The sequence below is a fragment of the Dreissena polymorpha genome, chromosome 8 (genome assembly GCF_020536995.1).
Source record: "Dreissena polymorpha isolate Duluth1 chromosome 8, UMN_Dpol_1.0, whole genome shotgun sequence".
Classification (NCBI taxonomy): domain Eukaryota; kingdom Metazoa; phylum Mollusca; class Bivalvia; order Myida; family Dreissenidae; genus Dreissena; species Dreissena polymorpha.
In genome coordinates this window covers 65,699,139-65,706,778 of record NC_068362.1, presented here as the reverse complement: position 1 = coordinate 65,706,778, position 7,640 = coordinate 65,699,139, and the positions used below count along the sequence as shown (strand labels likewise).

Below are 7,640 nucleotides of genomic sequence, written 5' to 3'. Positions count from 1 at the left end.
TGAATGACTCGCAAAACATAAAGTCAGCTATCATTGACGGGGTAAGTGGGAATAAAATTTCATGCAAAAATAGGTGTTTAATCAATTAATTAAAGACATGAAACTTAAATAACATATCAAAATTTAATCTCTAAAATGATATATAGTTCTCAAGAAATTTCTTACATTTCTGATCAGAATTAAACTTTAAAAGCATGAAGAAGTTGTTTCGTCTTTATATTCCCTGAAACTGTCTCAAGCAAAACTGGAAGACTGGAAATACAATTCTGTCCTGTTCTTAAATAAACTTTTGGGAGATGATCAATTGGCTACAATTCCATCTAATTGAGTGTTTCCAAAAGCTGATGGTATTGCTGTAAATAGGGATTAACTTCAGTTTCCATGACAACAAACCCTTATTACTTTGCTATGGCAACACATATGAAACGACAGCAACAAATGGTAAACCATGGCAAATGAGAGAAAACTCATATTTGATAAGGTGGTTTTCTTATGGGACAGTATATTGAGAGGAATATTGAGATGTGAAAGAATTTAATTTGTTAAGTCATACAGTAACAATCAATAGAAATGTTTTTTTTCACTCAATAATTGGCCATAGTTGCATGAAAAAAGGATTTATGTCATATAGGTTGAAACAAAGAAAATAATTTTCACCTCCTATTTCAAGAAAGAAGCTGCACATGGAAAAAATAGAAAATGGAAACAGATAAAAATAAAAATAATTGCACTTATGTTCTAAAAAGGCTGCTGGAAAATATTTTTAAAACTTCCCACGCTACTTTTCCAACATTGAAAAAAACAATGTTTATTACTTTCAAATAAATTCCTCAGCAAAAATGCATTGATACATTTAAATAAATTTCATATGAAAAAGAAAATATAGCTGACAAAAAATACATGTAAACTGTCATGTAACATAAAATTCTATTTTGATAGAGATGTACAAATTGCAGAGAATTAACTAAACCTCTCCAAGTAGCCTATAGTGCAATGTATTGGAGTAAATGAATAAGAAATCAATGGTTGCATGTCTGCATTGAATACTTTAAGTTTGTAAATTTGCATACTGCCAGAAACGTGCTCGCCAAATATAATCCTGACAAATTGTCAATGAAAGACAAACATGGTGGTCTTGCAAATCAATACACTCAGTACATAATTATCATGTTCTACCATGGATGCCTGATTCCATGCAAGGATTAGAAATACATGTTCTGGGAAAATCTAAATGAGCAAGTTGGGTCATCATTTATTATTGGGCACTTAACACAAATTCCTGCATGGCCATCATGAGTTTTAAAACCCATTTATTTGAGCTAAATTGCACTAAATACCAAGGCTTGTTGCAGCACTCTCAGGTCTGTTCCCTTGGGTAGAACAATTACTTGATGTCTTAGGGAGCCCCAGAGAATGTCCCTGCATTTGGGGATTGAAATTGAGACCGCCAAGTCACAAGAAAAACTACATCACCATTACATCAAAGCAATCTTTAGTTGTTGCTTAATGGGAGGAGACATCATTGCAGCAATTGTTAGTCCTTTCTCAATAGGAGGAGATATAATTGCAGCAATTGTTAGTCCTTGATTAATGGGAGGAGACATCATTGCAGCAATTGTTAGTCCTTGCTTAATGGGATGAGACATCATTGCAGCAAGTGTTAGTCCTTTCTTAATAGGAGGAGATATAATTGCAGCAGTTAGTCCTTGATTAATGGGAGGAGACATCATTGCAGCAATTGTTAGTCCTTGATTAATGGGAGGAAACATCATTGCAGCAATTGTTAGTCCTTGCTTAATGGGAGGAGACATCATTGCAGTAATTGTTAGTCCTTTCTTAATAGGAGGAGATATAATTGCAGCAATTAGTCCTTGATTAATCGGAGGAGACATCATTGTAGCAATTGTTAGTCCTTGATTAATGGGAGGAGACATCATTGCAGCAATTGTTAGTCCTTTCTTAATAGGAGGAGATACAATTGCAGCAATTGTTAGTCATTGAATAATGGGAGGAGACATCATTGCAGCAATTGTTAGTCCTTTCTTAATAGGTGGAGATATAATTGCAGCAATTGTTAGTCCTTGCTTAACGGGAGGAGACATCAGAGCAATTGTTAGTCCTTGCTTAATGGGAGGAGACATCAGAGCAATTGTTAGTCTTTGCTTAACAGGAGGAGACATCGGAGCAATTGTTAGTCCTTGCTTAACGGGAGGAGACATCAGAGCAATTGTTAGTCCTTGCTTAACGGGAGGAGAGATCAGAGCAATTGTTAGTCCTTGCTTAATGGGAGGAGACATCATTGCAGCAATTGTTAGTCCTTGCTTAACGGGAGGAGACATCAGAGCAATTGTAAGTCCTTGCTTAACGGGAGGAGACATCAGAGCAATTGTTAGTCCTTGCTTAATGGGAGGAGAAATCATTGCAGCAATTGTTAGTACACAACAGTTCCATAACATCGCGATTGACGGGGTCCATAGATCGCGATATATCCGGAGCGCGATATAAATCCAGACATGTCTTACTTAGTTGTCAAGCAGTTGATGTGCAGTTAATGTGTCAAATTTCATTGGTGTTTTCATTTTATGTACGGCGCTGCTTTATCTTTGTATTGTAATAATTGCAAACCAATTTTACATGTACTTTTGTACAACAACAAGAGAATATTTATATGTATAAATCAGCGTAATATACGTATGAAGACGTATGAAGTGCACTTGTGCTAACGTTCGAATCAACTCTAACAGATGGTCCGTTTCAAGCAAGAAACAGGAAACAAACCATTATAATTTAAAGTTGTTTTTATTTTATATTTACAGACACAACGAGATTCATCACAAGAAGAATGCGCAGTTCTAACAAAATTTCGGCGGACATGACATTTGTTGAATTATTCAATAAAGAATATGTACATATATGGCGTTAACATAGTCAACATGCATACAAATACATTTACGTAAAACATACACATATATTTATTTACAAATTATATAACAAAAACATCAATTTCGGTCACAAAAAAAGTAGTCAGTCAATTCAGTAATTCGTGTACAGAGACAGAATGCACTTTATATACCAATAAACTGACATTATTATCGAGAATGATACACTAATAACTCAAGTGCTGCAAACAACTCAATCCGTGTTAAAACAACACTGTCACTTACGGTCTGTTTTCACGCTTCACTGCGTGTCAAGTATAAGCCGCGAAATACCGGGTGATCAATTACTAGCCAGAATTACTATCGCAGTTTGCATATTATCAGATTATAACTTGTCAACAAATTTTTTTTTAATGTGTTTTTGTGATCATTCTTGACGGATTTTTTGGGAGCCATAGCCGACTCGCGATATAATGGACAGCGCGATATAACAGATCGCGATGTAATGGAGTTGCAGTGTACATGATAAATGGGAGGAGACATCATTGCAGCAATTGTTAGTCCTTGCTTAATGGGAGGAGACATGAATACCATTGCCAGTGTTCAGAAAAACTCATTTAGCAAAATGACCGATACTTTTCAGGATGTTCTTAATGACCATCTAGAATTCCATTCTTGGCTGCTATAACATTCCTTCTGCTACACTGATTTTATTGTGTGATAATGGTATGTGGTCAGACAAATACCATTATCTGATCTATATCATATTTCATGCTCCTGTCTGATGTGTATCATATTATGTGCACTAATTATTGGCTGGAAATTAGTCCTCAAGCCATATTTACATACTGATCACTGCCACTCTGAGATACTATAAGGAGTTCCACTTTATGAAAGTGACTTGCCTCTTCAACACCAAGTTATCACTAAAATATGTACATTGGCATAAGCTCTAAGGTTTTTACAGCAATAAACATTGTTGAAATGTGTCTTTTTAAATAACATAGTAAACTATTATATATTAAGCAATAATATAATATTTTAATACACAAGAGCAAATTACTGTTAAGCAATAAATATTGCATTAGCATTAGTGAAGGCAGTAATAAAATACAATTTTGGGGTCTTAAAACTGAGTGGGGGCATTATTTGTGGTGAGGGCTTTTGTCTGGATCATGATTTATGGTAGTTTTTTTTTCCACTGACATGAATATGAGTAATAAATTTGGTCAGGAAAATGCTTCACTGAGTCATACAGATTAATCTGACTTATAAGATGAGCCTTGCTGAGCAAACAAAGGGCTTAATGTATGGCGCACCAAAGGGGTCGAAACTTTAACTTCTGCTGCAGCAGAAAAAAATGCTGTTCGAGCAGCAAATTACTGCTCGAGCAGCATATTCGCTGCTCGAGCAGTATCTAGATGCTGCTCGACCAGCAAAATTCCTGCCCGAGCAGCTTTTTTTCTGCTGCAGCAGAAAAATCTTGCTTGAACAGCATTTATTTTTAGAATTAGCCCTTGAAACCGTCAGCCAATAAAATTTGAGCTTACAAACGGACAACATAAGCTTCCTCTACGGAAACATAATAGACCTGATAATAACTTTAGAAAAACTGCAACAAACTCACAATCTGTGTTTAAATCAATTATTATTAAATTCTAATCCTTTTTCGTAGTTGTTCATAAAATAATTATTAAGCTTTAAAATCTATAAGTCATGTAGGAACATGCAAATTTGGTTTATCAATTGCTCCAACGTTTTATGATTTATGCCTATGTGTAATCTGATTCTGATTGGCTGATGCCATAATCTAAAAATAAATGCTGGTCGAGCAGGATTTTTCAGCTGCAGCAGAAAAAAAAGCTGCTGGAGCAGCATTTAAATGCTGCTCAATCAGCATTTTTTTCTGCTGCAGCAAAAGTTAAAGTTTCAACCCCTTTGGTGCGCCATATTAATGCATGTGCATTAAGAGTCATCCCAGATTAGCCTTCGCAGCCTGCACAGGGATGCCACTTTCCACCATTACTGATATGTTAATAACAAGAGACTTCATTTAAACAAACAAATACCATTGAAGTGGAAAATCTTGCCCTGATAAATTGTAACCCTTGCGGACATGTATACCCAGAGCGAGGCTAACATACAATAGAGTCGCGTTCTGAGAAAACTGGGCTTAATGCATGTGCCTAGTGTCGTCCCAGATAAGCCTGTGCAGTCCGCACAGGCTAATCAGGGACGACACTTTCCACCTTAATTGGACTTTTGCTAAGAAGAGACTTCATTTAAACGAAAAATGTCAAAAAAACAGAAAGCAGCAGACTGCACAGGCTAATCTGGGACAACACTTAACGCACATGCATTATGCCCAGTTTTCTCAGAACACGACTCAATACAAGAGGAGCTCAGCAGAGCCACTGTGAACTTCAAGAATTTATAACCAGCCCTAAATGGATGAAGGCATCAGGAAGATGGTCAATCTGCCCTTTGAAAGTCCAAATCAATGGGCATCATTCTGGTCACTTCCAACAGGAATTAGTTTCTGGAGACTCCCCTGGGCCAGCTTTGGGTATTAAGTCTCATCCAATGGCAAGTCAATTGGAATGATGCCATGACATTGGTGGATCTTTAATGATTACTTGCTAGCATGGTTAGCTGGAACTGACATAAAGGAAATTTTTGCAACAAAGGGTAGACTAATTTTAGTCATCGAAACAAACCGCTGAAACGATTTGTCCCTTAAACAAGACGGCCTGAAAGGCCCAAAGTCGCTCACCTGAGATTCAAAGGAACTGACCTGTTCTGTGCAGCCCAAGATGTCATTAGAACAAAATGTTCTTACCAACTTTCATGACTAGTGAACACCCTGGCAGCTTCGTTTTTCAACAGACCAGAACCATTTTCATACACATCCAAGATATCATTTAAACAAATATACTGACAAAGTTTCATGACGATTCCATATATAAGGAAAAATGCCCCGCCCACTGGTGGCCATGTTTTTCAAGCAACTGGAACCATTTTCGAACTTGTCCAAAATATCATTGGGACAAAACTTCTGACAAAGTTTCATGATGATTGTACAATAAATATGGCTTCTAGAGTGTTAACAAGGTAAAACTATAGCTATATAAGGAAAAATGCCATACCCCCTTGGCGGCCATTTTTTTCCACCAACCGGAACCATTTTCGAACTCGTCCAAGATATCATTGGGGCAAATCATCTGACCAAGTTTCATGATGATCGGACAATAAATGTCGCCTCTAGAGTGTTAAGCTGGGTTCCCACTGCCGATCAGATCTGAACTCGATCAAGCCCGACCAAGCGGTCAGGTACTGGTCTGGACAATAAATGTGGCCTCTAGAGTGTTAACAAGATTTTACTATAGCCATATATAGCCATATAAGGAAAAAAGCCCCGCCCCTTGGAAACCATGTTTTTCAAGCAAACGTAACCATTTTCGAACTCATCCAAGATATCATTGAGACCAATCTTCTGACCAAATTTCATGAAGATTGGAAATTAATGTGGCTTCTAGAGTGTTCACAAGGTTTTATTATAGCCATATATAGCCATATAAGGAAAAATGCACCGCCCCTTGGCAGCCATGTTTTTCAAGCAAACGTAACCATCAATGAAACCAATGTTTCGATCAAGTTTCATGCTGATTGGGCAAAAATTGTTACTTCTAGAGTGTTCACAAGGTTTCTCTATAGCTATATAAGGAATACTGCCCCGCCCCCTGGCGGCCATGTTTTTCAACGGGCTGGAACCATTTTTGAACTCAACCAACATATCATTTAGACAAACATTTTGACAAAGTTACATGAAGATTGGGCATCAAATGTGACTTCTACAGTGCTCACAAGTTTGTTTGTTTTTTTACCTAGTGACCTAGTTTTTGACCCAGCATGACCCAGTTTCGATCTCAGTTGAGGTATCAATGGGACAAATGTTCTAACCAAATTTTATGAAGATCAGACAATAAATGTGGCCTCTAGAGTGTTCACAAGGCAAAATGTTGAAGACGGACAACGCACGATGGACGACGGACAAAAGGCGATCACAAAAGTTCACCATGAGCACGCTGTGCTCAGGTGAGCTAAAAAGACGTACATTTAAATTAGATGATTGCATCGCAGTGAAATAAAAGCCAACTGCTTTTGTATTTCATGACCTAATCAAGTTCAAAGATACTATTGCACTGTATTCTTTGTTACCACGAGGCTAAAAAACCTGCCAAAATAATTATTGTTTGTGACTCTAAAATTGGACATAATGGGTTTTCGTCCATAATTAATGCATACATTTTCAAACAATCAGATAATTGACATATTGTAAAATTTATTAAATATTGCCTTAACATGTACACTGAATTGCTTTGCATGGAAGTTTTAAACCATTGGCAATACAGATGAAATTTATTTCTGATCTTAACTGAGAATAATTTTCATATGTTCATCTTTGTTTGTATATACCCCAAAACTGTGCATTTTCAGGACGGACAAAGACAAAGAGCACAAGAGAAATCTTTCACTTTATTTCTTTTTTTTTAAACAAAAAAAACAGTAAAGGAGAACCAAAATGGCCTAGCTTGTTTTTGTTTTGCGTTCATGACATAATAACATTATTTAAGCATTAACCAAATTCTCAGCACATACTACTGGCGTGCAGAAGAATGCAAACAAGGCTGTGTTTTAGATTAAGCTTCATTGAGTATTTGGAATAGTGGGAAAAAAACTGACGTAACTAAATGGAACCAG

General features: G+C 36.7%; 1 protein-coding gene across 9 annotated transcripts in view; it reads right to left on the bottom strand.

Annotated features, from left to right (window-relative positions):
• Positions 1–7,640, bottom strand: part of LOC127842799 (uncharacterized) — a 290,851-nt gene that overhangs the window by 66,850 nt on the left and 216,361 nt on the right. The gene's annotated exons all lie outside the window — the stretch shown is intronic.